We start from the raw sequence: 25,322 nt of genomic DNA on the forward strand, positions 1-25,322 counted from the left end.
TATTGCTCCTCTAGACTCATGAAACATGGCATCAGCGTCGCGAGACACCTTCAGTTGTGAGCGTTTTAAGGAGATTTTGCGCATACTCAACTCGTGTGTCGTAATTGCCTTACGGGCCATATATATACGGGTTTGATAAACAATGCGCATGGTTCACAATGTGCACCGCCAGCCCTTACCGTTCAACTAGAAATTTACGTCAGTGTTACCATAACACTGCGGCAGATTTCTATCCCTGTTCGCTCGGCATAAATCCCGCTGGATGATAGCACACTCCTCAGATATGCCAGCTAATTCACACACTACATACCGTAGTAAAACTAGATCGGACGTTAGTATATGTTAAAGTTGTACTGACAGTAAACCGATTTCGTGGGCTTCTGAATAAGTTATAGTACCGGGTGATCAAAAAGTCAGTATAAATTTGAAAACTCAATAAATCACTGAATAATGTAGATAGATAGGTACAAATTGACACACATGCTTGGAATGACATGGGGTTTTATTGGAACAAAAAAAAATTCAAAAGTTCAAAAAATTTCCAACAGATGGCGCTTCAGCTGATCAGAATAGCAATAATTAGCATAACAAAGTAAGGCAAAGCAAAGATGATGTTCTTTACAGGAAATGTTCAATATGTCCACCATCATTCCTCAACAATAGATGTAGTCGAGGAATAATGTTGTGAACAGCACTGTATAACATGTCCGGACGTTAGGCATTGGCGTCGGATGTTATCTTCCAGCATCCCTAGAGATGTCGGTCGATCACGATACACTTGCGACTTCAGGTAACTCCAAAGCCAATAATCGCACGAATTGAGGTCTGGGGACGTGAGACGCCAAGCATGACGAAAATGGCGGCTGAGCACACGATCATCACCAAACGACGCGCGCAAGAGATCTTCACGCATCTAGCAACATGGGGTGGAGCGCCATCCTGCATAAACATCGTACGTTCTAGCAGGTGTTTATCAGCCAGGCTGGGGATGATGCGATTCTGTAACATATTGGCGTACCTCTCTCCCGTCACGGTAGCAATTACAAAATCAGAGTCACGCATTTCCTCGAAGAGAAAAGGCCTGATAACGGTAGATGTGGTAAATCCAACCCACACCGTGACTTTCTCGTCGTGCAATGGAGTTTCCACGACAGTTCTAGGATTTTAGGTAGCACAAATCCTGCAGTTGTGGGCGTTGACAGATCCTCGGAGCGTGAAATGATCTTCGTCGGTCCACAACACGTTACTCAACCAATCGTCATCTTCCGCCATCTTTTGAAACGCCCACACCGCAAATACCCTCCGCTTCGCTAAATCGCCAGGTAACAGCTCATGATGCCGATGGATTTTGTACGGATAGCATCGGAGGGTCCGCCTAAGTGCCAACCAACCAGTATTGTATGGAATGCCGGTGCGACGTGCAACTGCACGAGCGCTGACTTCCTCCTGCATAGACGAACCCGCTACAGTCTCCATTTCTTCCTGAACTGTCTCAGCAGCATTACGCCTTGTGCTCGGTCGGCCACTACAGGGTCTATCGTCTAAACAACCCGTGGCTTCGAACTTTTAAATCATTCTCGCCACAGCTGCATTTGTCAACGGACCTTTACCCGTTCGAATCCCCTTCCTCTGGCGAGAGGATCGTAACGCTGAACTAGCACATTCCCCATTCTGATAATACAGCTTCACTAAAAGCGCCTTTTCAGGTAACGTCAACATGCTGCGACTGCTGGCGCGTCTGATTTCTCTCTCATTACAGCTCCTTTTATACACGATTGTCATGCGCAGTCACTGACGTTTTGCTGTCCAGCGCCATCTGTCGGACATTTTGTGAACTTTGTTTTTTTTTGTTCTAATAAAACCCCATGTCATTCCAAGCATGTGTGTCAATTTTTACCTCTCTATCTACATTATTCCGTGGTTTATTAACTTTTCAAATTTATACTGACTTTTTGATCACCCGGTGTATTAAATTATCAATTTCATCATACAGTAATCCATTTGAAGCGCTGAAAATCATAAGGGCCTAAAGCACATCACCATCCTTGGTGAGACTGTAGCATTTATTGATGCTTCTGAAATCTGCTGAAGTTACGGTGAGTCAGGTTTATCTGTGCTGCAGGCCCACATTGTATATATGTGGCGCCTCAGTTGGACCAGCGTTCGTGCTGGACGTGCAGACCGGAGATCTTGCTGGCCAGGGTAGTTGACTTACACCTTCTAGAGCACGTTGGGTGGCACGGGATACATGCGGACGTGCATTGTCCTGTTGGAACAGCAAGTTCCCTTGCCGGTCTAGGAATGGTAGAACGATGGGTTCGATGACGGTTTGGATGTACCGTGCACTATTCAGTGTCCTCTCGACGATCACCAGTGGTGTACGGCCAGTGTAGGAGATCGCTCCCCACACCATGATTCCGGGTGTTGGCCCTGTGTGCCTCGGTCGTATGCAGTCCTGATTGTGGCGCTCACCTGCACGGCGCCAAACACGCATACGACCATCATTGGCACCAAGGCAGAAGCGACTCTCATCGCTGAAGACGACACGTCTCCATTTGTCCCTCCATTCACGCCTGTCGCGACACCACTGGAGGCGGGCTGCACGATGTTGGGGCGTGAGCGGAAGACGGCCTAACGGTGTGCGGGACCGTAGCCCAGCTTCATGGAGATGGTTGCGAATGGTCCTCGCCGATACCCCAGGAGCAACAGTGTCCCTAATTTGCTGGGAAGTGGCGGTGCGGTTCCCTACGGCACTGCGTAGGATCCTACGGTCTTGGCGTGCATCCGTGCGTCGCTGCGGTCCGGTCCCAGGTCGACGGGCACGTGCACCTTCCGCCGACCACTGGCGACAACATCGATGTACTGTGGAGACCTCACGTCCCACGTGTTGAGCAATTCGGCGGTACGTCCACCCGGCCTCCCGCATGCCCACTATACGCCCTCGCTCAAAGTCCGTCAACTGCACATACGGTTCACGTCCACGCTGTCGCGGCATGCTACCAGTGTTAAAGACTGCGATGGAGCTCCGTATGCCACGGCAAACTGGCTGACACTGACGGCGGCGGTGCACAAATGCTGCGCAGCTAGCGCCATTCGACGGCCAACACCGCGGTTCCTGGTGTGTCCGCTGTGCCATGCGTGTGATCATTGCTTGTACAGCCCTCTCGCAGTGTCCGGAGCAAGTATGGTGGGTCTGACACACCGGTGTCAATAAGTTCTTTTTTCCATTTCCAGGAGTGTATTTCAAATACTAACAGAAAAGTAAAGCTGTGAGGACGGGTCGTGAGCTGTGCTTGGGTAGCTCATTCGGTGGAGCACTTGCCCACGAAAGTCAAAGGTCCTGAGTTCGAGTCTGGATCCGCCACATTGCTTTAATTTGCTAGGAAGTTTCATAGCAGCGCACATTACGCTGAAGAGTGAAAATCTCATTCTGGGAATAGAGAAGTAGATTACCAGGATAAGTTAGCCGCAAAGGAATATGGCTTTCGGGAAAAGTTCCTTTTATTGAGAGAGTGAACATTTAGCAAGGGAGTGTACTGTTAGCACAAGCTATTGTGTGGATGCAGAGTAAGAATATCTTATTTTCAGCCCGGAAGTAAACTCGTGAACAGATACGTCTGTTAGGGATCTTATACATTTGTCTAAAAAACTGGAAAAGTACGAAATCACTTACACAAAAATGCGAGATGGAGAGTTGCAAAACCTTATACATTATCTCGTTACTGCCCTGAATTGTATTTAATTATGTACAAAACAACAAAATTGGACAAAAACATTTCTTTCTTCTGTCATATATATGTTATGCGTTTGATTACTGTTACTACTACTGTCGTTATTGTTATTGGCAGTGGCTGCAGATGTGTAAACTAGTTGATAAGCATAACTGTTATTCACCACATGCTATTAATTTCACACATTCAAATGTATCTCAATTTTAAAATTTATGAGCACTCAGAAAGAATACTCACGAGACGCCAAGGGGCATAAGCGTTCGAATTCATTGCAGCCTCCACAAGCAGATGACTGCTTAAGAACGGTCGTATCCTCTTTCCAAGAGGCTCCGTTTCAGACCCTCTTATATTAATTGCCCCAGTGATCCGCAAACTCTCAGCCCACCGCTGTCTTCCATTACGGGCGAAGTTGGTTGACTGTATTCTGACGTCACTGCGCACTCTGCTGATTGGCCGGAGCAGTGGCCGGGTGAACCAGGACGTAAAATCATTTCACCCCACGCAACAAGATAAATTACAGACGTGGCAAAAGCAAAACTTTAACCCACAAGTTTGCTAATAACGTAACCCACGCTAAGTTATTTCAGCATTTTGCATTTCCGCACGTAAAATATAGAGTGCATGTATATCAGATTAATAACTACGCTGGCGGGAAAAAAGTCGCAACAGAAAGAAGGAATTGTGAAACATACACTAAAGTTGGTAGGCGTGTTTCTACATCTGAAAGACGATATCTATTCAAATTTCGCGCCACTCGCATAAGAGGACTCCTACTTGCGTCACTCTAAGGATGAAATCAGGTTTGCTTTAAATACTCGCTGTAACAGTCGTGAGCGTTAGCCACCTTCGATACTGGACGTGAGGAGCTGCTGTTAGTCAATACAATATCACGACATAATTGTTCTTCTCACGCATCGTACGGAAACAAAAGTAACAGATGAGATGAGTACAACAGTGAAAAACGACTGACGGTGCTCGATAGTGCATAGTATATAGATCTCTAAATGATTTACCCGTTAGATTCTATATGGCACTGCATATATAGAATTCGGCTACCCCTCAAGCAATAGCTTACCAAAGTTCTGTCTCACACAGGGAGTCCCATTTGACGCGAGTAAAGCGTAGGTCATTCCAGTCTTAAAGGGTATCCTTCGAAAGATGTGTAGCGGAACAGATCTGTTTCAGTGAAGTGAATTAGTTGTACATTTGTGGATCATGTTTTATGTTCACTTGTGATGACTTATGAATAGCAAACAAATCCTCTAGGAAACACACCAACACCAACATCGTGAGTAGTGATCGCGTAAAATGCGTTTCCTAAGTTGGTTTACGAGATGCATCAATGCATAGGATCGGACTCCGAGGCTGATATGCTCATTATTCTCCAATAAGCTTTAGATGCCGCTTCCCACTGCCAGCCTCAACTTGAGGTTATCGTCCACCCGTCATTGCCGAAGGGGCAATGGAATGCAAAGGGGCGGCAGATGACCATTGTGACGAAAAGTGGCAATGGAGGAGACGGTGGGGCCGATCGTCCTGTGTTTGCGTTGTCCTTTGTTCTTATAGTTAGTATCAAACAGAGATGTTAAGCTGCCTATTGGCTTTTGTCTCGGGTTCTTCGGCCGACGTTCGTCTAATGATTTTTCTGACGTTTCTCCAGCACGAGTGGCTGGCATTGTCAAAGCTTCACCCTCCATTGCCGGTGGTGAACTGGAGCCGAGCTCGCGGCCGCAGACTATATGTACCTGGCACGCCAACGTCCGAGGGCTTCTCCGCGGTCATTTCCGGTGCGGTTCTCCTCTTGCTACCTGCGACGGTCGTTCGCTGCATACGGGAAGCCAGGATCTGTTTACCTTAAGGCTTTCCTCTTTCTTGTTGAAACTGTTCGCGTGTTTTTGTATTTCTACAGCTTCTCTGAACAAGCGCGTGTGATAGTGCTTCTCTACAGCCAGAACTTCCGTGTCGGCGAATTTTATTACGTGGTCGGTCTCATTCAGTGGGTGCTCTGCCACGGCCGATTTCTCCACCTGCCCCAACCTGCAATGTCGCTTATGCTCTTTGATCCTGGTGTTAGTTGATCGTCCAGTCATTTAGTTGATCGTCCATTCATTAAGACCAGGATCAAAGAGCATAAGCGACATTGCGGGTTGGGGCAATTGGAGAAATCGGCCGTGGCAGAGCACCCACTGAATGAGACCGACCACGTAATAAAATTCGCCGACACGGAAGTTCTGGCTGTAGAGAAGCATTATCACACGCGCTTGTTCAGAGAAGCTGTAGAAATACAAAAACACGCGAACAGTTTCAACAAGAAAGAGGAAAGCCTTAAGGTAAACGGATCCTGGCTTCCCGTACTGCAGCGAACGACCGTCGCAGGTAGCAAGAGGAGAACCGCACCGGAAATGACCGCGGAGAAGCCCTCGGACGTTGGCGTGCCAGGTACATATAGTCTGCGGCCGCGAGCTCGGCTCCAGTTCACCACCGGCAGTGGAGAGTGAAGCTTTGACAATGCCAGCCACTCGTGCTGGCGAAACGTCAGAAAAATCATTAGATGAACGTCGGCCGAAGAACCCGAGACAGAAGCCAATAGGCAGTTTGTCAACAAGTGGCCACGAAAGCCTTAACAATTTTGTAAACAGAGATGTGCCAGAATTCAATTTCCTGAGTATTGTTGCGACAGCACGCGATAGCAGGAAACACTATTTTTGTTTGAAATGTCTCCACTGATAAGCCAAAACCTTGTAACCACTTTATTTATCAGAGTGATGGTACAACTATGGAACGTAATAGGGTAATCACACTGCGTTGCATCGATTGCACAAGTCCTGGGAGATGTGTGACACCAGATGCCTATGCACAGGTCACACAATTTGACGCAGACGTGGAGCTGGCACCTGACAATATCCCTCTAGTCCTCCATTAGGTTCCGATCAGCGAGTTTTGTGGCCAAATCATCAGTTCAATATCATATAAAAAGAAACGTTATTCATCCAACCAGACGACACGTTTTACTGATACGGGGTACAATCTCGATGATCCTGTGCCGGTACAGTCGTAATTGACTGTGTCATTGGGCCAACAGAGAAACATAATGTATACCCAAAATGAAAAAGAGGCTACAGCTCCTCAGGGTGTTTGGGTACAGATATTGCGGTCAGTGGTATTTTAATAAGCACCCACTTAATTGTGCTAGTTTTTTTTCCCTCTATATTTAGCTGTCTTCCCATAAACAGAGGACGTAATTTGCTGCCTGATGTTTTCTGCACGGTCTTAACAGAGTCAGCAAGTGGACTACACCTGTAAGTGACGATGATGTTTGGCTTGTGGGGCACTCAACTGCGCAGCCATCAGTGCCCATACAAAGTCCCAATTTTTACACAGTCCAATTTCTTCACAATCCAATCCAGCCACTGTCACAATTAATGATGATGATGAAATGATAAGGACAACACGAACACCCAGTCCCCAGGTAGAAAAATCCCCCAACCCAGCCGAGAATCGAACCCAGGACCCCATGATTTTTTTTATCTCCTCTTGTTCGTTGTTGTTTGTTCTGTTTTTTCGGACTGGACGTCCCATGACGCTTGTTCAACTTCATCATTAACCCATTAACTCAGTTTTTGTTATTGCAGGGGGCAGCTAACCCTCTGACCGAACACGCTGAGCTACCCTACCGGCGTAGACCACACGTTTAGCATGTAGACCTCCTCACTACAATACGTAGCCTGCTGTCCCAGTGAAAGTAAACATCAATAGTTTACTTGGGCATTTTCCACTAGGAGATACTAACCAACCTAAAAATATGCAACTATTAATAGCTATAATTATTAGTCTGCAAATGAAGTAAATACTGGTTTAATGTTTGAATACACTGTTTTCAGTCACCAGTACAAGTATCTGCACCTATACCACTAACTCCCTCCATGTAAAGAAAGATAATAACAATATTATAATTACAATTGATGTGGAACAATAGAACTATACATAATTGCCATTAACACTGATACACCGATCCCGGCATGTAGGAAGGGAGTGAATGGATTCAATGTAGAAACCCCTGGGTTACTGATGGATCCAGTTTTCAGCAGTGCCCTTTACTTCCTTGTCCCAGGTGAACCTCTCTGATCTTTCACAGATTGTTTTGAAGACCGAAGATGTGCGAGTCACATGGGGAGATGTTGGGATGTAAGGGGATGTACCGGGATCTCCCATCGATATTTCTGAAGGATCTTGACCACATGTGGTCTATCGTCGTCCTGGAGAAGCACTACCTCATTCGAGAGTTTGTCCCTGCGCTTGATGGTGTGTTTGGGCCTCAACAACGTGATTCAAATCTGTTCAGCGTTAACTGTTGCTCCCCGTGGTGTCCAGTCGATGAGTAGAGATCCTTCTTCATCGAAACATAAACTGAGCATAACTTTACTGTCCTTTGGGGCAGAGTCAGTTTTCTTTGGACGAGAGGCGCTGGCATGTCGTCAGTCCATGCTCATGGGTCTGGAGGCAGGGTCGTAATAGTGACACCGCGTTTCCCCATCAAGTGCCACGATCTGGGCAGTAAAATCCGTTTCTTACTCCGCGTATCTCAACAAATGGTCTTCTTATTCTCTGGAGGATGCTTGGGCACCCACTATGCGCAAACTTGGATATAGCGAAGCCTCTCGGCCATTATATGATGCACAGTTCCTTTGCTTATCAACAGTTCAACAGTAATGTCGCATGTGGTTATGGTCGGTATGGGATCTTACACAGCCGAAACTGAAGCACTAGTAGCGACAACCTGAGCGTGACCAAGGCGTAGCAGTCTTTCATGTTTACTCGTTTCACCTAATAACGCAGACAGAACCGGAATATTGTGCACCGTGCGGGACACTCCTTTCCGTACACTTCTTTCGTCCTGCAACAAATCTGTGAATCGTGCTCGCCTTCAGCGCGCTGGAAAACCGCTCTTTTTACTGATCAGGAGGAACCCATCATGCAACAAGGTGCGGAAACGAGAGATGAGGAAATTTCTCGTGCGGCTGGGAAAACCACCATGTCATATCTCGGCAAACATATTCACCCACCGATATTGGATACAACGCTGCTACAGGGAAGATCGCTTCACCTGGGCGTACCTTAGAGGTAGTAAACATCCCCTTAGAAAAATTTATAAATTACTGAGCTGTTAAACCTCTTACGTTACTTGATTTTCAAACAGCTGAGCAAAACTGAACGTACTCAGACATTTCTCTCTTTACTTATTCTGATCAACAGTAAACTGACACACAATATATTTTTCAGCGCAACGCAATCTGACTTTCAATAATCCCTACAAAAGAATGGCCCTGATTAATAACCTATACCTTTCATGAAACACTTACCTCACAAAAATCTTCGTTGCTCGAACTACTGCAGTACAGCGAGCGCCAATACTGCCAGCTAAATAAAAGATTCTAACTACTGAAGGTACCAACTACTGATAGTCATAGTTAGCAAATGAAAGATTTTGATAGAGAACAAACAATGTATTTACGTTAATAATGTTCAAAATTTATCATTTATTTATTTATTTATTTATTTATTTATTGTTCCGTGGGACCACATTTAGGAGAAGTCTCCATGGTCATGGAACGAGTCAATACATGAAATTATAACACGATTGTAGAAACAGATAAAATGAAATATAAGAAATATATTTAGGCGACAAGTCGTTAGTTTAAATAAAGAAAATCAAGAGTGTAACACTGGAATTTGCTTAATTTTTTAGCTCTTCCAGGAGCTCCTCGACAGAATAGAAGGAGTGAGCCATGAGGAAACTCTTCAGTTTAGACTTAAAAGTGTTTGGGCTACTGCTAAGATTTTTGAGTTCTTGTGGTAGCTTATTGAAAATGGATGCAGCTGAATACTGCACTCCTTTCTGCACAAGAGTCAAGGAAGTGCATTCCACATGCAGATTTGATTTCTGCCTAGTATTAACTGAGTGAAAGCTGCTAACTCTTGGGAATAAGCTAATATTGCTAACAACAAACGACATTAAAGAAAATACATACTGTGAGGGCAATGTCAAAATTCCCAGACTATTGAATAGGGGTCGACAAGAGGTTTTCGAACTTACACCATACATAGCTCGAACAGCCCGTTTTTGAGCCAAAAATACCCTTTTTGAATCAGAAGAATTACCCCAAAAAATAATACCATATGACATAAGCGTATGAAAATATGCGAAGTATACTACTTTTCGTGTTGAAATGTCACTTATTTCAGATACTGTTCTAATGGTAAATAAAGCGGCATTTAGTTTCTGAACAAGATCCTGAACATGGGCTTTCCACAACAGCTTACTATCTATCCGTACGCCTAGGAACTTGAACTGTTCCGTCTCGCTTATAACATGCCCATTCTGTCTGATTAAAATGTCAGTTCTTGTTGAATTGTTAGAAACTGTAAAAACTGAGTCTTACTGTGATTTAGCATCAAATTATTTTCCACAAGCCACGAACTTATATCATGAACTACATTATTTGATAATGTTTCAATATTACACACAAGATCCTTCACTACCAAGGTGGTGTCATCAGCAAACAGAAATATTTTTGAATCACCTGTAATACTAGAAGGCATATCATTTATATAAACAAGAAACAGCAGTGGCCCCAGCACCGACCCCTGGGGAACGCCCCATTTAACAGTGCCCCATTGGGACTGAACATCATTACCACTCTCAATATTGCGGAGGATTACCTTCTGCTTTCTGTTCTTAAAGTAGGAGGCGAACCAATTGTAAGCTACTCCCCTTACTCCATAATGTTCCAACTTCTGCAGTAATATTTTGTGGTCAACACAGTCAAAAGCCTTCGTTAAATCAAAGAAAACACCTAACGTTCGCAACCTTTTATTTAATCCGTCCAAAACCTCACAGAGAAAAGAGACTATAGTATTTTCAGTTGTTAAGCCATTTCTAAAACCAAACTGTACATTTGACAGCAAATTATGTGAATTTAAATGCTGCAGTAACCTTGTATATACAACCCTCTCGATAACTTTAGCAAACACCGATGGCATAGAAATAGGTCTATAATTGTCAACATTATCCCTGTCTCCCTTTTTATAAAGTGGCTTCACTACCGAGTACTTTAATCGGTCAGGAAACCGACCACTCCTAAAGGAAAAGTTACAGATATGGCTAAGTACTGAGCTAACATACGTGGAACAATACTTCAGTATTCTGCTAGATACCCCGTCATATCCATGAGAGTTCTTGGTCTTTAGTGATTTAATTATTAACTCAATCTCCCTCTTGTCAGTATCATGGAGGAGCATTTCAGATAACAGTCTCGGAACACTTTTTTCTAAGAGCGCTATATGATTCCCTGTTGGGACTAGGTTTCTATTTAGTTCACCTGCTATATTCAGAAAGTGATTATTAAGTACTGTACATATATGCGACTTATCAGTAACACGGACATCCCCACTACGTACTGATTCTATATTCTCGACCTGTCTCTGCAGACCAGCCACTTCCTTTACGACTGACCATATGGTTTTAATTTTATCCTGAGACTTAGCTATTCTATCTGCATACCACATACTTTTTGCCTTCCTAATAACTTTTTTAAGCACCTTACAATACTGTTTGTAATGGGCTGCTGCATTTAGATTTTGACTGTTTCTAACGTTTTGATATAATTGCCACTTTGTTCTACAAGATATTCTTATCCCATTAGTGAGCCACCCAGGCTGCCTGTTTGTGCTAGTACCCTGTTTTGAACGTTCTAACGGAAAGCAACTTTCAAAGAGCACGAGAAAAGTCTTGAGGAAAGCATTATATTTATCGTCTACTGTATCAGCACTATTAACATCTTGCCACTCTTGTTCCTTGATAAGGTTTACAAAAGTCTGTACAGCAACTGGATCAGCTTTCCTAAAAAGTTGGTAACTATATTTAACATGTGTTGCAGCACAAAAATCTTTTAGACTTAAAATTTGTGCATCATGATCTGAAAGGCCATTCACCTTTATGCTAACAGAATGCCCTTCTAATAATGACGAATGAACAAAAATATGGTCTATGGTTGTTCTACTGTTCCCTTGCACTCTCGTTGGAAAGAATACGGTTTGCATAAGATTATATGAATTAAGGAGGTCTACCAGCATCCTTTTCCTTGCACAATCACTTATACAATTAATATTGAAGTCACCACATATAACTAACTTTTTGTATTTCCTATAAAGTGAACCAAGAACCTCCTCTAGCTTTAGCAAAAATGTTGTGAAATCGGAGTCTGGGGATCTATAAATAACAACAGTAAGAAGTTTAGCTCCACTAAATTTAACCACACCTGCACAACATTCAAACACCTTTTCAGTGCAGTACTTTGAAACATCAATTGACTCAAATGGGATACCGTTTTTCACATACATGGCTACTCCCCCACACCGCAAAGAGCTCCTAGAAAAGCTGCCAGCCAACCTGTATCCTGGTAAAGGAAGCCTCTGAATTATCTCCTTATTTAAGAAGTGTTCAGATATACCAATAATTTCAGAGTCAACATCTATAAGCAGTTCACTAACTTTGTCTCTAATACCTTGTATATTTTGATGAAATATACTAATTCCCTCATTAATCGGATACCCAAGCTTTGTAGAAAGTGGTTTCTTTGTTAGAGAGACTTCCCTTAAGCAGGAATACCTATCAGCTGACTTCAATCTAAAAAAGGTACAGCTCTAACACCCACAACTACCGGAATTTCCCCATGAGTGATCCCACCACCCCCACCTATGCTGTCACCTATAAGTTTTGCCAACCTCCCCTTCCCATACCTGTTGAGGTGCAGGCCATGTCTAGTGAAACCCGTCCTGCTGATAGACTCCACCGACACCACTGAAATGTGACTCATGCCTTCTGTCATCAGCGCACCCCCAAGTCTCATGTTATTACGCCTGACGGCTGTATTAAGATGAGGCCGATCGTGACGCTGAAACAGTTCCACGAAATGGACATTCGTGTTGCCAGTCTGAGTGGCTATCTTTTCCAGGTCACCATCTATGTCATACTCCCCATCCCTATCAATACTATTACCAGCCCCACCCACAATCACTACCTGATCCTCTTTAGTAAAATCCCTACATAGCCCCCCTATGTTAAAAGTCACCTGAGCCAATCCTGCATTAGGCTTCACAATGCTGGTGACCTGATACTCACTCCCCAAAACTTCCTGCAACTGCTGGCCTACACCTCTACCATGAGAACTACCTAACAGCAGAACCTTCTTCTTTCTCTTAGACTTTGCAACTGTCCTAGCCACCGTAACTGCTGAGGTCTGCTGCATACTTCCTACATCTACAGCTACTAGAGATTCCTCTCCACTAGACTCTGACAGTTGGTCATATCTATTACAAACACCAATAGTAAAACTATCTGAAAATCTCCTTCTCCTAGCAGATCTCTTGCCAACAGCCAGCTCCCATTCCCCAACCCCCTTCTCCCTCCTCATCCTATCTAGCTCCTCCTGTGCGTTTTTCAACTGCACCTGAAGGGCACAGATCTTACGCTCCTGCTCCTCTATCAACTTACTCTTGCTACATAACCTGCAGTTCCAGGAGAGGATCTCACCAGAATGCCCACTGGCTTCCCCACTGCATTCCCCCCAGTGAAAAAACTTCGAACAAGTCTCACACCGCAATCCACTACTCACGAACCTACGGCAAAGCCCACACTTCTCACTCATGGTAAAATTTTACAATTATTGAAACAAGAAAACAACTTTATCTAAGTTCCGCTACTACAATAATAAGATGTTAAAAACTGACTACAATAATCACAAACTTGCTCTACAAGGGAAGTAACTACTATTATTGACAGTATTAATCAACAACAAATGAGAATATAACAAAATACTAACACAGAAAGAAAATCAAACGTCTAATGACAGTAACGAAACTGAAAGCAGTTCGCAAAAATTTCTTCTGAAGTTATTTCACCGGAAAACAACAAGAACAGCGGTTGAAGACTACTAAAGTTCCTAAATAAACTACAATACACAAACAATTAATTAGTACTTAGCTTTCGATGCGCCGCTACAGCTGCAACTGTATATATATATATATATATATATATATATATATATATATATATATATATATATATATATATATATATATATATATAAGTTCAGGATATCCAGTATTACAAATGTACTCTTTCTGATGGACACACATCCAGATCGTCCGCTCTCAAAATTCTGCCATTTCTCTCCCCACATCCACCACTGCTGGTTGGCTCACCTCCAACTGCTATGCGCTGTTCACATCCAACTGCCCAACACTACAATATCAAATATTCCAACAATGCCAACCAGCCACAGACTGCACACAGCACAGTCAGTGATTGTGATATAGAGCGCTACGTGGCGTTACCAACGTAAAAACCTAAACAGCCTACTTACAGTAGGAGTCACTTATTGCAGACCCCGATCTTCAACGATGTACGCTGAACGGTGGCTGCGTAGTGTCACTGGTGTCTGTGCCAGTATTGTACTGTGACCTCAGGTCAACTGCAGATCACTGCCTATACTGCTTCACAGAGCGGAGAGACGTCGAGCGTGCTGGTCCGTGATAAGGCGTGAATGTCCACGACCTTCTTCCTTTCCCGTTGTTTCACCGTCCTTCAAACAGCTTCCATAGACCCACAACAGTAGCACACGAACAACAAAGCAGCTTCGCCGTTCCGAGATGTTCATTCGTAGACGCCAGGCCGTAACAGTCCCTTGTCGAAGTCTCTCAACGCCAGTTGGCCCCCCCAATCCGCGGCCCGTACCGTTGCTCGATGATTCCCATTTGTCTTTGCTCCGTTTATGTACTTAACTTACCACGTCACGTGCCCGCAACCCCAGCAGGCAGCAATCAACCTCGTGGTGGACATGAAAAATATGTAAAAAATATTCCGTCTGTTCTCAGTGGAAAACATCCATATTAACAACTTGAAGACAAACTATTAACGTTCCAGAATAATACTCATTTTGTAAGTAGTTTGTTTATATGTTTGCAAGTTGGCAGCCCTATAGACTGTATTGATATCGCTGACATTGCTCTGCGCCCTCGGTGAGAGACTCTGTGGTTGGACGGGTTAGCAGTTACCAGTTAGTGAGTGCACAGCTTGGATATGTGTCCTTCGTGGAGACTCAGTGCTGGTAGGACATGCATTTAGCAGTTAGCGAGCGGATGACTTGGACATAAGTGCTTCGTGGATGCTCATTGTTGGTAGGATATGCATTGTAAAATGAGGATGGATGTAGTTGGTAATGTTTGGGTAGTGGAATTATTGACGACTGTATGTCATATGAATAAGGTAAAATCTGCTAAATACCTTGGTTGCTCTGCAACAAAATCTTTCCTTCGCTAGCCATTTGCCTCCTAGTAGTTAGAACCTACACTGGTTAGAATCTCTTTATTTCGCTGGCTGTAGTTGCTCCTTACTGTAATTGCTATAGTTCGTGTTATGAAGATTTTCTGTGAGGTAAGTGACTTATGAAAAGTATAGGTTATTGTTAGGATTTCTTCCAATTCAGGGCCATTCTTTTGTGTTAGTTATTTGACGCAATGTTATTATTATATAGCAGTCAGATTGCGTTGGGCTTGTATATTGTGGGTAACAAATGATTAGGTTAAGTTTCAGTTGACATTGTCAGGGAAAATTCCGTAGGTCAGTGTTGAAATGATAAAAATAAGCACACACAAAGATGTTTAAAGTTATGAGTTCGTTATGAATTGGCTCTCGGCTTCCTAGGTCATTGTCAGATAACTTAATTCTTAACAGATAGTCCACACAATTTCAGCGAGAGATCATAGCTGTACAAAGATTGTTGCACTATGTGACATTTTACGACTTTATCGATACAAAGCATTACGTATGTGTTTTGTGTCGTTATCGTCATAAATATCACATATTTTTGTGCAACAACCTTTGTATGGCTAAGAACTCTCACTGAAGTCGTGTGGACTATCTCTTAAGTATTAAGTTACCTGACGATGGCCTTGGAAGCCGAAAGCTGGTTCCTAACGAACTTTTAAGTAAATATTGTTGTGTAAGATTAATACTGTGTATTCAGGTTTTAAAGACGTAAAAATAATAGTAAAACACACATCAGTTGGTACGAGAGCCGACCATAGCTACGATTATACGTTCCACATGATGAAAACAGCAACAGTTATGCCCAAATAATTTATTAATCACGACTAGTTTCAGCACATTAAAGTCACACCTTCCGATAACAAACTGCCGATTTTAAAAACATACGAGTAATTTCCTTAAAATCTCCTTAAGGGAAATTAACAGAAGTGGCCTTCCTCCCTGAACAAAAATGGCATCGTAAACTGCGGAACTGTCATGAATAAAATAGCCAGTAGAACTAGAGGAAGACCTCACCCAGACATCTGTGGTTCGTCTTTTCAGGTATATCGGCCATTATCACAAGTACGATATACATAACTTGATCTTTAAATAGGTTCTGATGAAATTCTCTCGAGCTTCCAGCCGCGTATGGTGGCTTAAAACAACTTGACGCGGCTGAAAGTTCGAGAAAATTTTTTCAGTACATACTGCTACGAAACCACGCCTTCGTATAATTCTGTGGGAAATGTGTACTTCAGAGTTATATTCGATTTTGTGAACACTGGAGAAGGTCGGTATGTAGCAATCAGCTCGACGCTTGTGTTTATTCTAGTACGCGTCTGCATAAATTCAGCCTCTCATGGAAAACGAGATTGAAAGGTGACTCATCGCGCCATACTAACCTCTTCCAACCATCGAGATTCCTTGTCGCATCGTGTTAAAGCGTTAGTGACGTTGATGAAGGACTTGGCGGCATTTGCACTCAGCCGCCGATGCTGAGTCTGTGCATTCACGCCCGTCTGCGCTGCCAGGACCGGTTGATCCAGATGCCAAAAATGCTCCGACTGCCCCTTCCTCGCATTAGCCCAACGGTTCCTCGTGACAAACGTCTCCGGCTGCGTGGACTGCATACGTCAGCAGGTGGCTGTGCGAACACATGTTGCAAGGGTGACAGTGCTGCCAGACTGCAAGCAGGCATCTGCAAAATGACTTCCAAGAAACGTACACGAACGCATCTAACTATTCACAAGCGTCCAGAACTGTAAACATTTCAGCTCTTCCGCTTCTTAGATGAAGATCAGAAGGTATTCTTACAATTTCTCCTTACCTGATATACCTACTGGATTTACCTGAATTTCATTTCCATTTTATGCACAAAAGCTGAATGAAACACTCCAGAAAAAGGTTTTATAGCCAAGAACGCACTAATTAATGTTTATTATTGACGACCGGTTTCGAGAGTTGAAAATGTCACCTTATCTTAAATTTTTCGTTCATACGTCGTGTTCCGTTATGAGCTTATCTTTCGTAGCATGTCGTCTTTATAGTGGAGGCCATACAGCATATCACACACAGCTTTATCAAACGTAAAATCTATAGATAAGAAGCACTTGAACTTGATTAGTTCTTTATTTGTAATTATTATAGTTCAGGTGAAAGGGTACGGAAATTTGTAAAGCTCCATCTCTGACAAAACTAATATTCACATTGGGAAAAAAACATCAATTTATTACTCTTTCCACACAACATGAAAAATCAAATTCTCTTGTATCTGCTACATCTACAGATACATGATTAGTCTGCTATTCGCAATAAAGTGCCTGCCAGAGGATTCAATGAACCACCTTCAAGCTGTCTCTCTACGGTTCCACTCCCGGACGGAGAGCGGGAAAAACGAGCACTTAAATTTTTCTTTGCGAGCCCTGATTTCTCTCATGTTATCGTGATGATCATTTCTCCCTATTTCGGTGGGTGCTAACAGAATTTTTTCACCATCGAAGGAGAAAACTGTTGATTGAAATTTCGTGAGAAGATCCAGTGCAACGAAAAACGCCGTTGGTTTAATGATTGTCACTCCAATTCACGTATCATGTGGCACGATCTCCCCTATTTCGCGATAATGCAAAACGAGCTGCCCTTCTTTGTACTTTTTCGATGTCATCCGTCAGTCCCACCTGATGCCGATCCCACACCGCACTCCAATACTCCAGAATGGGGCGGACAAGCGTGGCGTAAGCAGTCTCTTTAGTTGACCTGTTGCATCTTCTAAGTGTTCTGCCAATGAATCTCAGTCTTTGGTTTGCTCTACCAACAACATTATCTATGTGACAAATTCGGTTTAGGTTATTTGTAATTGTAATCCCTAAGTATTTAGTTGAATTTACAGCTTTCAGATTTGTGTGACTTATTGCGTAATCGAAATTTAGTGGATTTCTTTTAGTACTCATGTGAATAACTTAACACTTTTATTTATTCAGGGTCTATTGTCACTTTTCGCACCATACAGATATCTTATCTAAATCATTTTGCAAGTCGTTTTGGTCATCTGATGATTTTACAAGATGGTAAATGACAGAATCATCTGTAAACAATCTAAGACGGCTACTAAGATTGTCTCCTACACCGCTAAAATAGATCAGGAACAATAGAGTGCCTCAACACTTCCTTGGGGAACGCCGGATATTACTTCTGTTTTACTCGATGACTTTCCGTCTGTTGCTACGAATCCAGTCGCACAACTAAGGCGATATTCCATAGGCACGCAGTTTATTTAGAAGATGCTTGTGAGGAACGGTGTCGAAATCCTTCTGGATATCTAAAAATATGGGATCAATTTGACATCCGCTGTCGATAGCATTAATTACTTCATGAGTATAAGAAGCTAGTTGTGTTTCGCAAGAATAATATTTTCTGAATCCGTGCTGAATAGGTGTCAATAAATCGTTTTCTTCGAGGTACTTCATAATGTTCGAATACAGTATATGTTCCAAAACCCTACTGCAAACTGACGTTAGTGATACGGGTCTGTAATTCAACGGACTACCTTTTTGCTTATTGGTGTGACTTGTGCAATTTTCCAGTATTTAGCTACGGATCTTTCTGTGTGCGAGCGGTTGAATATAATTGCTAAATATGGAGCTATTTGAAAGCGATTATAAAAGCATTCTCCAACATCTCCTAACAATTAGTACAATAATGTTCATGCATGCAACACATACAACTCACCTCGTCTTGCCGCTGCAACTGCGTGAATTTCTGCATCCAACAACATGCTAAACTAATTCAGAAGAAATACTTCGATCCACGCTGAGTGTAAAGCATGGTCACAAGTACTGATACAAATATTGCCATTTCTTATGTAGAGATTGAATGATCAGGAGGTGTTTGGTCAACAAGCCTTAAGCAGTGTAGAAAAAGAAAACAATACAAACTTTTAATTTACTTTATTGTGAAAACTGAGTATTTAATCATTGACACACACTATTCGGACCTTTAATTTTCTTCGACAGGTTGATTAGCAACAACTTTAATTATACAACAACGTCCGTATGTCTGTAATCAATAATCACGTAACTGGTCACAACAAAGATACGAATACTACTCACAACGTATGCAACATAAATCTGACAAAATCCCTCCAGTGCGCAAGCAACAACTACGTACAGCAAACAGGCAAGATGCCAAAAATCCTCAATTAATACCAAAGTCTTCTCCAGAGCTACTACCACGATCACGGCAGGCTTGGACCTCATCAGTCACGTGGCTTCTCTCCACCACAAGTTGCGTCCGATTATTATCAACAACTGTTCGCTCGCATCCACTTGCGATAATAATGTCTAAGACTCAGAGTTTGTGAGCACACCACAAAAGAATCAGTGGCAAACTATCCAAAGAAATATATGAACGTCCAAAATTCAGCACCTCGTGCAGCCGGGCATGTTAACAGACGTTGCATCCCACCGCGGCTTGGTTCTTTCAATGCACGAAATATTACAGTGAAAACACACATTTGTATAAATATTTACAAAAATGGTTCAAATGGCTCTGAGCACTATGGGACTTAACTTCTGATGTCATCAGTCCCCTAGAACTTAGAACTACTTAAACCTAACTAATCTAAGGACAATCATACACATCCATGCCCGAGGCAGGATTCGAACCTGCGACCGTAGCGGTCGCGCGGTTCCAGACTGTAGCGCCTAGAACCGCTCGGCCACACCGGCCGGCAAAATATTTACATGTCGCGTTGTACGCATCATAGATATATATCAGATGCACCATATATTTCAGCTAAGATGTATCCGTGATGCATACAATATGTCATGAGAAAGCAAACACTTCTACAAATATGCATTTTTACTATATATCGTGCACTGTAAGAACTAACAAGCCTCAGTGTGTGTTACGTGTTAAAATGCCCATCTGCACAAGTTGCTTTTTATCTGTATATGGTTTTACTTTTGGCAAAGCTATGAGCTGAATATTCTCCGCCATAACGACGATATTCCATGTGTGACAAACTCACAATCAAATACGATTTATAAATAAACATTTTTTTTGAAGATCAGAAGATGAGATTTTGTCGAAACAGGTTGTCAATAATAAATATTAATTAATGCGATTCAACTATAAGAAGCTTTTTCAAGTTAAATATAGGTCTCTCCTTTGATTTTCCCAGTATGGGAAACAATCCTGTTTTACTAGGATGGTCACTCTGCTTATCTACTTAATGGCACGATAAAGCATGAAAATATTGTTGCCATGAATGAGAGGAGGCACCGGGATTATGGTAAGAGGCGGGAAGCACTCGATTAAATTCAAATTACAAATGTACTTGAAATAAACTACAGGTTGTACAGCAGCTTACACCGTGAGGCAACGTGCTTACATCAAAGAACAGAATGGGTCAAGGAATTATACATGAATCACCTGAATCAGAGCATTAAAAGCGAGGAAAGTCTTCCAGAAAGTCTAGCGCTAACGATAAGAATTTGTATACGAAACATGAAGTAAGTCCAATCCTATGCCCTCGTCGAATATGTCAAACAGGTAAGACACATACTTCATTTTTCAAGAACGGTTTATAAAGTCGACAAGTTTCATATCTGCATATGAAGGGCTTATTTCAATAGTGGTACAAGTCCATTATCTCCACTTTTCTGTCTATAATGCTTCTTAAATTAATGATCCAAACAAACAGAAAGAAAGGTTCATCTCTAGCAGGAAGCCATATGCTTGAATATTTCTGGTATCTCAACTTCAGATTTTTGAGCGCTCATTTAACTTTAGTACCCTGTATCTCAAAAGGAACAAAAATGGACTTGTACCATTTTTTAAATAAGCCCTTGGTATTTATACATATAAGGAGATTGTAAACACAGAAGGACGTAATTAAGTTTCGATTTCTCTTTTACACAAGCATCCACTTGAAGATTCGACGAGCGTTAGGAAAGCCACCTCCAGATAGGAAAAGAGGAAACAGTTACCATTCACCCGAGAACTGTAATCTCCTAAACTGCACTACAGTACACCGCTTGTGGTCCAAGATATATCAATTGTTAACATATGCACTGGAATATGTGTTTACGAAATTTACCACCATAAATTCTTGATCGAACGACTTAATAACTTTTGGAAACCAGAACCTTCAGAAATAAATAAGCGAACAAGAGAGAACATTTATTATCTCTGTAAGACTAGATTTACTGGATATCGTATGTAGGCATATTCGTTATTGAGTAACTATAATGTCACGGACTCGAAGTACCGTTTTGTTACTGCCTGAAGGGTTTCGCTACTCGCATATTATCTTCCACGTATGTACTTCGTGTATGGCTCGGGTAGATTCGGCTTCCATTTCCTTCCAGTGCGCTTGTCATCCTGTAAAATCAACTTCCACGTGCGTTCGTTTCATAGAAAATGTTTAGTTCGATTTTAAAATTAGATTATTACCTGAGCTGAATGGAAAGATTAGTTCTCTTTTACAACGATTCATTACACTATTCACTTGAGTTCACATTAACGATATTGTAACAGGCCTACATTTTCTCATCGGTGGAATCATCATGTACCAACAAAGAAAAACACGTTGTGATTTTCTTCCAGAGAGGAATCAGAAAATATGGCAAAAAGTGAGTAGTTAAACGAGGGCCCTCATAAAAAAGAAAAATAATAACGTTATTCAGCGATGCAGTTCACACTTAAGTGCCCGGCAGAGGGTTCTTTGAACTACCTTCAGTCTCTTCCTCTACCGTTCCACTCTCTGACAGGTCTTGGGAAAAATGAACTCTTAAATATTTCTGTACGAGCTCTGATTTATTTCATTGCGCTGATAATTTATCTCTCTGTAGACTGGCGATTCTAAAATATTTTCGCAGTGATGGGAGAAAGTTGTTGATGATAATTTCTGAAAAGATCTCGCTGGATCGAAAACGACTTTGTTTTAATGATTTTTTCATAATGCGGGGCCACAGAAACAAATATATTATATTTGTTTCAAGTCAGTACCGCCATTAGACTGTTGTTTATTTACAGTGCTACATTACGCTTACACAATCATGATTTCGGCTTCAAAGTGCCATTATCAAGGGTTTTCTGAAAGCAGGTTAGACAATAGTAGTGAAATACATAACAAGTGATATAAGCGTATAAGAATCCATGTTTGTAATGCTTACTTACAAGTGTTATAAATTGCCTAAGATGGCATACTGTCGTATTAAAATACAATATTAGGCGCATCGTCTAAGAGTCGATATTTCTGGCAGAGCCTACTGCTTTGTTTCATTACTGAGTACACCATCTTGACTGAATGACAGATGGCTAAGTGTCAAATTGTCTTGGTCAAAGAAATTCCTGTTACAAGCAGGTGACCTTCCTTTTAGTCTTTGGACTCAGTGTCCGGTAGGATAGGACAGGTTAGGAGCAATTTATTTTCTTTGGTAGCGGTCACATCCTTGCAGTACCTGTTTATTTTAGTATACAATGAAGTTGCCTGCTCATAAACATAAACAGTAACAAACCTCTCTATAATATTCGCTGCATCCATAAAAATAGCAGTCCAGCTAGTCACTGACGTTGTTTAAAGTACATTTTAGTTGGTAAATATACAGATTTGTATTTGAAATTAATACATGGCCAACTCTAAGTTGTGTAATTTTGCCTCAATTCAGAATGCATGAATCGGAACGAGTAAAGGATTTAAATTAATGTAAGCGACAAAATCATACAAAATGACTAGCACTGTCGTTTAAAAACACATTCATTTATTTCAATTTACAATGATGACGTCTTGCCAAAGAAGATAACCGATTTATTTGCTATGACTCGTCAATATCTATGAGTAAATATCTGGTATACCGTTGGATGTGAGGTCCGCCAGTTATGCAAAACACCGTTTTTCTCAGAACCCAAACATGTTTCGGCACCACTGTGCCATCATCAGTGGGTTTTCGTTTTCATTTATTCTGCAATGTGAACATTTTTGTTAAATGATTATAAAACTATGTACACTTTTAGTTCAAACAACAGATCGTTTCTTTTTGTAAATACCTTTACATTTGGTGTGCATGAATTTTTTGGATCACTTGTGTGTTAATTACTGCAGTTAGCTTGTCATCTGCAACCAAACGATGTTGATGAGAAAGTTTTTTGCTGCTAGTTAACCTATCTTCTAGAATGTAATTTAGTTTCTCGCGATGTTTTCGCGCCTATATTCGTTTTTACTTACGTTTTCGTGTGGCTGTAAAAAGGAATATAGGCCCAAAAACATTGCGAGAAACTAAATTACAGTCTATAAGATAGGTTAACTAGCAGCAAAAAACTTTCTCATCAACATCGTTTGGTTGCAGATGACAAGCTACCTGCAGTAATTAACACACAATTGATCCAAAAAATTCATGCACACCAAATGTAAAGGTATTTACAAAAAGAAACGATCTGTTGTTTGAACTAAAAGTGCACATAGTTTTATAATCATTTAACAAAAATGTTCACATTGCAGAATCAATGAAAACGAAAACCCACTGATGATGGCACAGTGGTGCCGAAACATGTTTGGGTTCTGAGAAAAACGGTGTTTTTCATAACTGGCGGACCTAACATCCAACAATTTTAATTGCAAACACGGCCAATACAAGGAGCTGCAAATCAAAATAATGGATATCTGGTATACCTTTGAGACAGCAGGGACGGTGGCTTGGAACGGGCCAGGCCACTCTGAAGAGGCGTGTGTAACACTGAGTGGAGCTCAGTCACTCATGTTATTACTGCGGTAGTTCCCCCCGCCGCCTCCTGCACAACGTCAGCATTAGCCAGTTGTAGAGAGGCGTTACTATGACCTGCAAAAGCTGTCTGTAAGCGTTTATTATTATAAGTTAAAGTCACAGAAAAATCATGGATAAATAATTAGGGATACTATGAATATACATAAAAGACGTGCATTGTAAACCGTTCTTAAATGGATGAGAACGTCTCGCCCAATAACACTGGCTCATTCCAGTGTATGCTGCCCGCTACTGGTGCTTGTATGAACGTGAGTGCGGCAAAGATGGTTGACAACACGCCAGCTGGTTACCACGGAGACGTCTTTCTCTATTTGAGAACGGTTTATAATGCACGTCATTTATGTATATCCATAATATCCGTAATTGTCCTGAAGACACGGTATTTCGACGGTCCAGCCTCATCCAGGGGCGGCAGCACCACTCCGGTTGTAGGGTTTACCTGAGGTTCATTAAGCTGGAACACCCCTTCGTCCGATCGTCAGCAATTTGAGTGCTCCTGCTTTTGGCCAAATAGCTTGCTTCTCTTCTTAGCCCTTATGTGGGGAAATGTGAACGTCATACGTCCAAATCGAACGACATTATTCAACGTTTGAAGTCTCTATGCCTTGGAACATCTGACCCTCTAGTTCCTCTGGACGTTGTTTCTTTTTTTACTCAGGTGCCTCTGGAACTCTGGAAGAGTCCTTGTGGCTAATTGGTCAGCTTTTGGATGGTAAAACTACTGAGCTATGTCGTCACGTATATACATCGACTTTTTTTTTATTTAATGCCCCTTCACAGACTAACGGTGTGGCTATGGGGAGTCGTAGTTCCCCCATTGTCGCCCATTTTTCCTTGCAAGATTTTGAAGGCATCGCACTCAAGACTTCTTCTCTTAAATCCACACGTTTTTTGAGATATGTGGATGATATTTTTACCGTTTGCCTACATTAAATTGAAGCTCTTCGTTGGTTTTTATATCGTTTTAACTATCTTCATCCACGCATCAAATTTTCGATGGAAATTGAAAAAAGATGAGAAATTACCTTTTTTGGATGTTCTAGTACATAAAAAAGAAAATGGGACTTTGGGACACATTGTACACCATAAACCTCCGCATAAGGACCGTTACATCCATGCTACTGGTAGTCATCCACCACATCTACGCAAGGAGGTTTTATGTACACTGGTCGAGAGAGCTTATGCTATTTCAGATTTGGTGCTAGTTTTCAGGCAGAATGGATTTACTGATCATCAAATTATTCGGCTTTCCAGTTTGGACCACCATGTGAACCAACAACGTACAGTTGCTTTTTTATCCTCTGCGGGCAGTAGTTCTTCGAAAACTTCCAGAGTTCTCAGAAAATACGACGTTAAAAGTTTGCTTTTTCCTTTGGCCGAAACTAGAGCCCTTCTTGGGTCTGTTAACAATGATATGGAACTGAGGAAGCCTGAAATATG

The sequence above is a fragment of the Schistocerca nitens genome, chromosome 9 (genome assembly GCF_023898315.1).
Source record: "Schistocerca nitens isolate TAMUIC-IGC-003100 chromosome 9, iqSchNite1.1, whole genome shotgun sequence".
Lineage (NCBI taxonomy): Eukaryota > Metazoa > Arthropoda > Insecta > Orthoptera > Acrididae > Schistocerca > Schistocerca nitens.